Source organism: Callithrix jacchus, chromosome 4 (assembly GCF_049354715.1).
Source record: "Callithrix jacchus isolate 240 chromosome 4, calJac240_pri, whole genome shotgun sequence".
Classification (NCBI taxonomy): domain Eukaryota; kingdom Metazoa; phylum Chordata; class Mammalia; order Primates; family Cebidae; genus Callithrix; species Callithrix jacchus.
The window spans coordinates 11024838-11036538 of NC_133505.1; the positions used below are offsets into that span (position 1 = coordinate 11024838).

General features: G+C 41.9%; 1 pseudogene; it reads left to right on the forward strand.

Moving 5' to 3' along the window:
* The first annotated feature begins 4591 nt into the window (after positions 1–4591).
* On the forward strand, positions 4592–6661 carry LOC100392037 (alpha-enolase pseudogene; annotated as a pseudogene).
* The last annotated feature ends 5040 nt before the right edge of the window (positions 6662–11701 follow it).

Here is an 11701-nt window from a genome sequence, read left to right on the forward strand (position 1 = left end):
CTCTTGCTCTGTTATTTTTTGAAGCCGTTTTGGCTATTCTGGGGATATTGCATTTCCATATGAATTTTAGAATCAGTTTGTGAATTTCTTCAAAATGGACTTGTATGCAAACATACAAAGAACCTATACTCAGAATACGGTATATAAAGAGCTTTCAAAACACAATAATAAGAAAATAAACAACTCAATTTAAAAGTAGGCAAAAGGCTTGAACATACAATCCAATAAAGAAGAAACAGACCAGGTGCCATGGCTCACCTCTATAATCCCAGCCCTCTGGAAGGCTGAGGCAGGTAGATCACTTGAGCCTAGGAGTTTGAGACCAGACTGGGCAAAGTGGCAAAACCTTGTCTCAACAAAAAATACAAAAAATTAGCTGAGCATGTTGCTGCATGCCTGTAGTCCCAGCTCCTGGGGGGTGGGGTGGAGGGGTGGTGCTGAGGGGTGAGAATCACTTGATCCCAGACAGGCAGTTGAGGCTGCAATGAACTGAGTCACACCACTGCACTTCAGCCTGAACACCAAAAAAAAAAAAAAAAAATTTAAAAATGCAGAAGAAGAAATAAAAATAGCAAATGAATACATAGAAGATGCTAAACATCATTAGTGATTTGGGTCATACAAATCCAAGCTACAGTGATATACCACTACACACCTGCCAGAATCACCAAAATTAAAGATGGAACATACTGAGTGCTGGTATGCGGAGCCACTGGAACTATCGTTCGCTGCTGGTGGGAATGTAAAATGAGAACATTACTTTGGAAAACAATTTGACAGTTGCTTAAAGTTAAACATATATGTACCATATGGCCCATCCGTTCTCCGCCTAGGAGAAATGAAACCATCTATCTGAGGGCCAGAATGGAACCTGAGAATGATGAATGTGTTTATAATCTTATTGACTCTGTATCATATTGCTGACAGCTAGGTATCACAGCATGAACTGAATGGTAGTGAAATACCCTCCAAAGCAGTCATGAGACTAATTTAATATTTCAGCTATCATGGTTACTCCTTAATGTATTTCATCACTTGTTGGAAGTGGACTATGCCAAAAACCTCATTCACTCTTTCTTTCTGTATGGCCCGACACGGATTTAAGGCTTCAAGGAGGACCCTATCTAATTATTTGAAATGTTTCTCTCTTTTGCGAAAACTAAGGCCGTGTTCTGTATCTTTGCCTCTGTGCTTCACTCCAGTTGTAGCCTCTGCTGCCTTGATTATCCCAACTGGCAACTGCCTTGATACAAACCCCACTGGGTAGAGAAGATAAGAAGCCTCATTATTCCACATTGAGGATGATCTACTGTTTCCTCTCCACTTTTTTCTTAGCAAGAAAAAAGAGTCTATCAAGATTAGATATATCCTACTGCTACTTCCAGAGCAAGGAGCGAAGATTCCCAATGGGTAACACATTTTTGCCTTGAAAATTTTGTTTTTCAATCTGCACAGGCACAGCTTCTCTATCTAGCAAGAGGTTCACAGGGATGGGTTGAAGATTAACTGCTTTTGAAAGCCCCAGGAGAAAGGCAGTAAATGAATGGTAAGTGGTAACACACCAGTATCTAGTGCATGCTAGATACCGAATGTCCACAGAAGGCTATGCCATTGTTGAAAGGGGCTTGTCATTGGTAAAATGAAGATGCCAAATAGATCCATTTGGTGCTTTACCTCATAATTATAGAGATAATTTAGTAGAGAAATTCAGGACAAGAATTATTATTCCTTAAAATTCATCCCAATAGTGATATGCATTTGTCTGCTACATTCTTTATTTGAGCAGATAATACCACAAGTGAAGTCATAAGTAAAAGCTGTTCTACTCATAGCAGAAATTATTGCTAGATTCACATTAATGAGAAAGTTTTAATTTTACTTTTCTTTCTTTTAAGGTGAATGTGAAATAATTCCAAAATATAGAAAAAAAATCATTATTAAATGTATTTTAATTACTTCGAGAAAAGACACTAAATAAACAGTAAATTACTTGACATCTTGAAACTGAAATACTGAATATGGGTCCATCACAGTAAATCAGCCTTCACTGAGAGAAAAGACTTTCCCATTTTATTGATATCCTAGGTCACGGTTTCCAAGAACTGATACAATGTGCAAGAAACAGCTGCCTTTTTTCCCCACAGAGAGAAATTCTGGAGTCATTTTTGTAGCTCCCTACACAGTTGTCATCAGTTGGTGGATAGGCTGAGATGTCAGTGACCTTCGCACCAGGAGAGGAGAGTGACGCGTGTTCAGTTGATGAACAGTATAAAAACTCATATGTGAAATAATTGAATTAGTACATTTTTTCTGCTGGCAAAACATGTGCAACAAAGCACTAAAGGAATGAAAAAAATCACAATGAAAGGAAAAAGAACCGGGTTAACGTTGAACTTTACCAACATTGGCAATTCTGTACTAAAAGCCTCCAGTTTAAACACAATCATCTCTTTGGAGGGGATTGCACATAGAACTATTTTCCCTTGAATGGAATTTAATCAAATGTATAATCTTAAAAGACTAAAAGCCTTAATGAAATATATTTCTTTCAAATATACCTGTTGGATGGAAAAATCTAAAAGTTTGCTCAAGCTCAACATAATACTTGGTCTGACAAAACCAGACTTATCATTTAAAAATATATTTTGTTTATTAAGTCAACATTAATATATGAATCTTTGTTTACATTATGTTCTAAAAATAGGCAAAATACATGCTATCAGGCAAAATAAGACAATTACTATGACAACAGAGCAAAAAATGCAACATATATTGTTATCAAGGCTTGTGGCATAGGACTGAAATTATATAAGTAACTTGTTGAATATATTTTTAACATTGATCTTCAACCCATAGTTCTGTCTTTATCAGGAGTCCACAACTTGTAATAAATACAATAAATGTTCATTTTGGCAAATTGTTAAATGGACAATTTTTGGCACCTTCCAACATTGTCCATTAACAGCCTTTCCAGAACTGCCAATTCCCAGCTCTGGAGAACATGGTTGAAAAACAGTAATGCCTTCTTTATCCAGCTTCTAGAAGAACCATACTCCTATACCAATGAGGTATATGCTTAAAACCTCTGTATTATGAATTCTAGCAACCCTATCACTTCAATCTCACTTTTTTTTGAGACGGAGTTTTGCTCTTGTTACCCAGGCTGGAGTGCAATGGCGCGATCTTGGCTCACCGCAGCCTCTGCCTGCAGGGTTCAGGCAATTCTCCTGCCTCAGCCTCCTGAGTAGCTGGGATTACAGGCACGCGCCACCATGCCCAGCTAATTTTTTGTGTTTTTAGTAGAGACGGGGCTTCACCATGTTGACCAGGATGGTCTCCATCTCTTGACCTCGTGATCCACCCGCCTCGGCCTCCCAAAGTGCTGGGATTACAGGCGTGAGCCACCGTGCCCGGCCCCAATCTCACTTTTACGGCTCTCTGCTACCCAGTCCTTCTCCGTCCTTCTCCAAAATGGTTTCAGTTCAGTTAAAGTCAATTCAAACCAATTCTACACGAACTGTATGGTAAATTTACTATATGGCAAGACTGTGTTCAAGAAAAATAAGTCCCTTACCCTCATGAAACTGGTTACTTAGAAAATGGCTTAAACAAATTAAAAAGCAATTGATGCAATACAGTGTGTTCTGTACAACAATACTAGCGCGGAGAGCGCACAGTGGGGGCAAACAACAGAGCCTGAGTCATAGGAAATTTGGCGGAGGAAGTGTTACTGGACCCGGATTTTGAAAGAGGACTGCATCAGCAGGAGATGTTCCATGGCAGTGAAAACAGCATGTGCAGAATCCCTTGTTCCTTGCTCTGCTTCAGTTTAAACACTCAACTTTCATTTCCTTATATTCAATCAGTATTTTACCTCATCTCAGGGCACTCCTTCCATCTAAAGCATTTTCAGGTCTCCCTTCCTTCAAACCACAGTCATCAGCTCCTGAAAAAAACATTGTAGGATTTAGTGATGCATGGCTCTTCATTCAGGACGCCATCTATCATTAATTCCCTGGCTGTGTTTATTTTAAAATAACTTTATTGATTTTCTGTCTTCTAATTCTTTATTTTCTATTTATTTATGTAATTCAGTTTTCTTTTTCATACACAAATTGCAAGAATGTGAAAAAATAAAGATTAAAAATAACAGCCAAACATAAAGACGAAAATAAAAGTAGGCTGGGGTGTGGTGGCTCATGCCTGTGATCCCAGAACTTTGAGAGGCTGAGGTAGGACGATTGTGAGGTCAGGAGTTCAAGACTAGCCTGACCAACATGGTGAAACCCTGTCTCTACTAAAAATACAAAAATTAGCTGACAAGTGGTGGCGTGCACCTGTAGTCCCAGCTACTCAGGAGGCTGAGGCAGGAGAATTGCCTGAACCCAGGAGGCAGAGGTTGCCGTGAGCAGAGATTGTGCCATTGCACTCCAGCCTGGGTAACAAGAGTGAAACTCTGTCTCAAAAAAAAAAAAAAAAAAAAAAAAAATGGGAAGCTGTGAAGACCCAGAGCAAACAGACCTCTCCGGCTAAACGCTCATCTCGGTGTCCGCAGCACTCTCCGCTTCTCTCCCAGGCGACGAGACCCTGCGGTTAGAAATCCACCATGTCTATTCTCAAGATCCATGCCAGGGAGATCTTTGACTCTCGTGGGAATCCCACTGTCGAGGTGATCTCTTCACCACAAAAGATCTCTTCAGAGCTGCTGTGCCCAGTGGTGGGTGCTTCAACTGGTATCTAGGAGGCCCTAGAGCTCCAGGACAATGATAAGACTTGCTATATGGGGAAGTGTGTCTCAAAGGCTGTTGAGCACATCAATAAAACTATTGCGCTTTCCCTGGTTAGCAAGAAACTGAATGTCACAGAGAAGAGAAGATTGACAAACTGATGATCGAGATGGATGGAACAGAAAATAAATCTAAGTTTGGTGCGAATGCCATTCTGGGGGTGTCCCTCGCTGTCTGCAAAGCTGGTGCTGTTGAGAAGGGGGTCCGTCACATCGCCCACTTGGAACTCCGAAGTCATCCTGCCAGTGCCGGCATTCAACGTCATCAGTGGTGGTTCCCATACTGGTAACAAGCTGGCCATGCAGGAGTTCATGATCCTCCCAGTGGGTGCCGCCAACTTCAGGAAAGCCATGCGCATTGGAGCGGGGGTTTACCACAACCTGAAGGACATCATCAAGGAGAAATACGGGAAAGATGCCTCCAATGTGGGTGATGAAGGCGGGTTTGCTCCCAACATCCTGGAGAATAAAGAAGGCCTGGAGCTGCTGAAGACTGCAACTGGGAAAGCTGGCTACACCGATAAGGTGGTCATCGGCATGGATGTGGCAGCCTCTGAGTTCTACAGGTCTGGGAAGTATGACCTGGACTTCAAGTGTCCTGATGACCCCAGCAGGTACATCTCACCTGACCAGCTGGCCGACCTGTACAAGTCCTTCATCAAGGACTACCCAGTGGTGTCTATCGAAGATCCCTTTGACCAGGATGACTGGGGAACATGGCAGAAGTTCACAGCCAGTGCAGGAATCCAGGTGGTGGGGGATGGTCTCACAGTGACCAACCCGAAGAGGATTGCCAAGGCTGCGAATGAGAAGCCCTGCAACTGTGTCCTGCTCAGAATGAACCAGACTAGCTCCGTGACGAGTCCCTGCAGGCGTGCAAGTGGGCCCAGGCCAATGGTTGGGCGTCATGGTGTCTCATCGTTCTGGGGAGACTGAAGATGCCTTCATCGCCCACCTGGTGGTGGGGCTGTGCACTGAGCAGATCAAGACTGGTGCCCCTTGCCGATCTGAGCGCTTAGCCAAGTACATCCAGCTCGTCAGAATTGAAGAGGAGCTGGGCGGCAAGGCTAAGTTTGCTGGCGGGAACTTCAGAAACCCCCTGGCCAAGTAAACAGTGGGCAGGCCAGCCCTTCAGTCCCTGTTGGCTAATTAGACTCCGCCCCTCTTGTCAGCTCGGGCAGCTCCAGGCCCGCCGACCAACACTTGCAGGGGTCCCGGCTAGTTAGCTCCCCTCACCCACTACCATGAAGTTGGCACTGCTTCCTTAGAAATTCTACAGAAGCCAAGCTCCCTGGAGCCCTCTTGGGAGGGCTTGGCAGCCCTAGCTTTGCAGTCATGTAATTGGCCCAAATCGTTGTTTTTCTCACCTCGCTTTCCACTAAGTGTCTGGAGCAATATGAACCTCCAGTGTCTTCTCCGGGGTGGCCACGGGCAAGATCCCCAGTGGTTTTTTGCTCAAAATAAAAGGCATCAGTGAACCATGAGAAAAAAAAAAAAAAAAAAAGAAAAGAAATCCATACACCCACACCAAAAATAACCTCTGTTACTATTTTATTGTGTATATTTCCAGATTTTCTTCAGGTATGTATTTTGCATGTAATTGTTTATTGAACAAAAATTACAGTGTGTATTCTTTATTCTTGGATATCAAATTTTTCACTTTGCATAATGTGGATATATTTCCAGAGCAATAGTTACTTTTCAATGTCATACTTTTTATGGTTACGTAATAGTCTATTCCATATACATGCCCCATAAATTATTTAACAAATTTCAAAAGAAATGTTTTAGTTGTTTTCACTTTTTTTGCCCTGTACTCTTATCATGTCTGCTGTACTTTATCTCAATGTTGAAGGACAGTGTGCATTTGCTGACTTGCTACTGTACAATTCTTTTCTTTTCTTTTCTTTTTTTTTTTTTTTTGAGACAGAGTTTCACTCTCATTACCCAGGCTGGAGTGCAATGGCGCGATCTCGGCTCACCGCAACCTCCGCCTCCTGGGTTCAGGCAATTCTCCTGCCTCAGCCTCCTGAGTAGATGGGATTACAGGCACGCACCACCATGCCCAGCTAATTTTTTGTATTTTTAGTAGAGACGGGGTTTCACCATGTTGACCAGGATGGTCTGGATCTGTTGACCTTGTGATCCACCCACCTCGGCCTCCCAAAGTGCTGGGATTACAGGCTTGAGCCACCTTGCCCGGCTGTACAATTCTTTTCAAGCTATGTCAAGATTATGTGTTCTAGATCTTCGATTAAGGCAAAGCATCTTAAAGGCAAAGCCGTTTCTTCCTTATGTTTTTACAGGTCAGTAAAGAGAATTATTCATATAAGGCTGCCCAGGTGGGTCGGCACAATCTACTAGGATGACGTCCCAATATACAGTGGTTTAGAGGCGATCTACAGATTTTGTGCCTGTTCAGAGAGTGGCTGGTCTGTTGGCATGGGAAGCAAAAGGCTGGAGCAGAGCGGTGGTGTATCCATGAAATCAGGTGATGTTTCAGGAAGGTTCTAGTACGCTTAGCAAAAGGCTTTAGGAGAGCAACTAAAACTTTAAATTATAAATTTGCTAGAGATTTTCTCAGGTCAGGAAAGTAGTGGGAAGGAGAGGCTATGGGGTAGAAAGAAGAACATGTGGGGAGTCTGCAAGAGCAAGACCAGGAACCGTTGTGTACACGATGAGTCGGGTCATGTTAGTGCTTCCACTGCCTCTGTTGGTTCTCTCTCTGCTCAGGGTTCTTCGCTAGGCTCAACTTCCTAGTCTTTTCTTTCAACTCTTTATTTTCCTGCCCAATTATCTCCTATAATCAGAACATAAATGTGGTTACAAATAATTTGGCAATAGAGTTTCCGTCTCTTCTGCAGACCAACTAATCACTATATTCACCCCGATTGACCCAAATCTTTTTATTCCCCTAGGTCAGACTAGTTTTCTTGAAATAGTGGTAACTGCTGAATGCTCATCTCATGGCAAAAGATAAACCCTCCGTCCTATTGGTAAGGTCCACATAAATAGAAAAGCAATTTTGGCCGGGCGCAGTGGCTCAAGCCTGTAATCCCAGCACTTTGGGAGGCTGGGGCGGGTGGATCACGAGGTCGGCAGATCGAGACCATCCTGGTCAACATGGTGAAACCCCGTCTCTACTAAAAATTACAAAAAATTAGCTGGGCACGGTGGCGTGTGCCTGTAATCCCAGCTACTCAGGAGGCTGAGGCAGGAGAATTGCCTGAACCCAGGGGGCAGAGGTTGGGGTGAGCCAAGATCGCGCCATTGCACTCCAGCCTGGGTAACAAGAGCGAAACTCTGTCTCAAAAAAAAAAAAGAAAAGCAATTTTATCAAGTTTCTTTTAGGAGATTCAGATGTTCATTCATTTTATGGAACAGCCAAACACAGAGTTATCTAATTTAAGTAAGTATAAGTGGATGTTTTTGTTTGTTTGTTTTTGTTTTTTGAGACAGTCTGTCTCTGTTGCCCAGGCTGGAGTGCAGTGGCACAATGGCTCACTGCAACCTCTGCCTCCCAGGTTCAAGTGATTCTCCTGCCTCAGCCTCATGAGTAGCTGGGATTACGGGTGCGCTACCACACCTGGCTACCTTTTGTATTTTTAGTAGAGATGGTTTTTCACCATGCTGGTCAGTCTGGTCTCAAACTCCTGATCTCGTGATTCATCTGCCTTGGCCGCCCAAAGTGTTGGGATTATAGGCCTGAGCCACCACGCTCGCCCTGATTTAAGTAAGTATAAGTGTTCTATTCAACAATATGAGTTTAAAAATGGCTATGATCTCACCAATACATGTTGCTTATTTTGGCAAAATTTGTCTTGGAATAAAAATATTCTTAGGATAAAAATTTCTCATTTTTCCAATTGGAATATGATTAATGTTTTTAACTTGATGACACAGCAGTTTTATAATTCAGGCAATCAGAAATCTATTATTTAATTTTTGAAAGGACATGAAATTGTGATAGTGGTATGAGGCTCCTGAAGCATGTCTGCCTAGATATCAGGCTCCTGAAGCATCTTTGTATCAGTCCCAGTGAGCTGAAGAAGATTGGCTATAATTTTCTTAGAATGTTGGTTCTATAATATTTATGGCAGGTGTTATAAAGGGTCTTTCTCCTTCCTTCTGACTTGAGTAGCCTAAAAAAAAGTGTTATCTGTACTATGTCTTGATCAAACAGAATTGTTTCAAAAAGTAGAATGATGTAATGACCATCGATCTATTTCTACTATTATTGTCACTGAATCTGGAGACAATTCTAGATATCAGGGGTGAGTAAACAGGTAAAACTAGTATGGTAGCCAGCTCCAAAGCCCATTTTTCGACTTCCTAATGCGATAGTACATGGCAAGGAAGGGGAACTGGCTCAGGGTCTCCCTGCTATTCTCATTCCTGTGTCATGAATAAAAATCACACATCTAGAATGATATGACTTCTTTTTGTGCCCATTTATTTTTTATGATTTTACCAATGATTGTAAAACATGCTGAATAAAGGGTATTTTATAGTCAGTGGCGGGGTGGAGAGAAAGTAAAATGGATCAGTAATTCAGAAGTATCTAGGCACTAACTAAGCAAATGGCCAAACTTTCAGAGAAAACATAGACAAGAAAATACAGGGGATGCCGTCAGGGGTCCAGGTCTGACATTCAGGAAAGCAAATACAAGGAAGCAAAAATATTAGAGACTCAAGCTACGTTAATTTCAGTTACTGGAACTGATATATATTTACTAAATACGTGGGATTTCCCCTACATTCAGATATTTAAAGCAGAATATTATGATCTGGCTAGGTGACTGAACTGGAAATTGTCTAGGTCTCTTACAAACGTTCCATTCTGATTCCACAGTGTACTCACATCACCGCGCTGGCGATTTCTTCTTAATTTGCGGTATTCAATTAGCTTTACCATTTTAGATTTAGTAAAATGCGCCACTGGTCTTCACTTTTGAACACCTAATACCCCTTTAGTAGAGGCAGCCAAGAGATACACAGGCATCTTGGTGATGAAGGTACTTGACCTATGTCAATAACAATTTCATTTTGCAAAAGATTTAGCACTTATTTTAAGGTATCCGGTCTACTATGTGTATGCCTTTTTTACCATCTAACACAATAGTCTTATCTAAAACTTGCAGGATACTTAGTCGTTGTGTTCTTAAAACACAAAGTATGGTTCTAAATGACCAATTTTGATTGCCATAAATCATCGAAGAGAAATAGTCCCATTACTCTATAGTCTTATCAAACAGATGAATTCTGATTATCTTCCACAATTTTACTGACTTGCTTTTTTACAGTCACTAGAAAGTAGAGTCTGTATGGTTCCAAAAAGAATTTGCAACAACTCACCTGATATGCAACAGAGCATTGGCAAATTCAGTCTTCTGATTAAAGCAGGGAAATAAATAGCCAGTTTCCCTATAACTGCGTTACTAAAAATTTACATTTAGAGAAGTGTGTGCATATTTATTATTTATTGACTATGTATTAAGCACTATGAAATTGCTCTACATATAGATGTAACTTTTAACCTCCCAACAATTCCGAAAGATATTATCTCAAAATAAAAGACTAAACGTAGTTAGCAGTTGTCATCAGTAAATGTAGAAGAATAACTTTAAAAGTGGGTGCGGTGGTTCACACCTGAAATCCCAGCACTTTGAGAGGCCTAGGTGGGCTGATTGCTTGGTCCCGGAAGTTTGAAACCAGCCTGGGCAACATGGCAAAACCCCGTCTCTACAAAAAATGCAAAAGTTAGCTCGCCATGGTGGTGCGCCTGTGGTCCCAGCTACTTGGAAGGCTGAGGCAGGAGAATTACGTGAGCCTGGGAGGCCAAGCAATATCTATTTAGACAGGTATGCATATATACTATACTTAGATGTCTAACCACTAATCATTTAAACACTAGTATTCATGTGCATGCTATATTTTCAAGCTTAATATCAAGCCAGGCATGGTTGGGGAGGAATTTGTCAAAAAATAAATACAAAACCCCAAGATGAGCAGGGCAAACTGGTTCTCCAAATATAGCCTCTTAGGAGAGAAAGGAGGAGTAGAGTTTACCCAGCCAAGTTTCGCTTTGGAGAGCTCCCAGTGCAGCGTAACCACCAGGGCCGCTTTGGCATTAACGTTGATCAGAGCCAGCAAAGGCGAGGGTGGGGCCCTTCTTCTGACAATGAAAACTCTTCACTGAGTTTGGTGAGAACAACATGAGCTCACTCCCTAAAAGGTCTCAAAATTCAACGGAATTAGAAATCATGAGAAACATATTATTAACTCTGGTGCTTCATTTTAAACTGAAGTTACATACAACATATCCTTTTATGAAGCGGAGCTATCTAACCTCTGTAATTAATGCATTATCTGAAGATGAAATCAGTTGATCTGGGGGAAAATGTGATTAATCCCCTGCAAAATATTCTGGGAAAAAATCCCAAATCCTCATGGATCCCCGCTCTGAGAAGTAATGAGACCTGAGACATAATCTGACTGTGGTGCTAGCTCTACCGTGGACTGGGTGAGGCTCATTTAGTCTTTTCTGCTTCAACTTTCTCCTAAGGGAATGAGAGCATAGAACTGATTGATTTATGGGCCAAGCATGGTGGCTCATGCCTGTAATCCCAGCACTTTGGGAGGTCAAGGCAGGCAGATCACCTGAGTTTCAGAGTTTGAGACCAGCCTGGCCAATATGGTGAAAACCCATCTCTACTAAAAATATAAAAATTAGCCATCATGGTGGCACATGTCTGTAATCCCAGCTACTCGGAAGGGTGAGGCAGGCGAATTGCTTGAACCCAGGAAGTGGAGGTTACAGTGAGCAGAGATCGCGCCACTGCACTCCAGCCCAATGACAGTGCAAGGCTCCACCTCAAAAAAACAAAACAAAACAAGACAAAACCTGATTGGTTT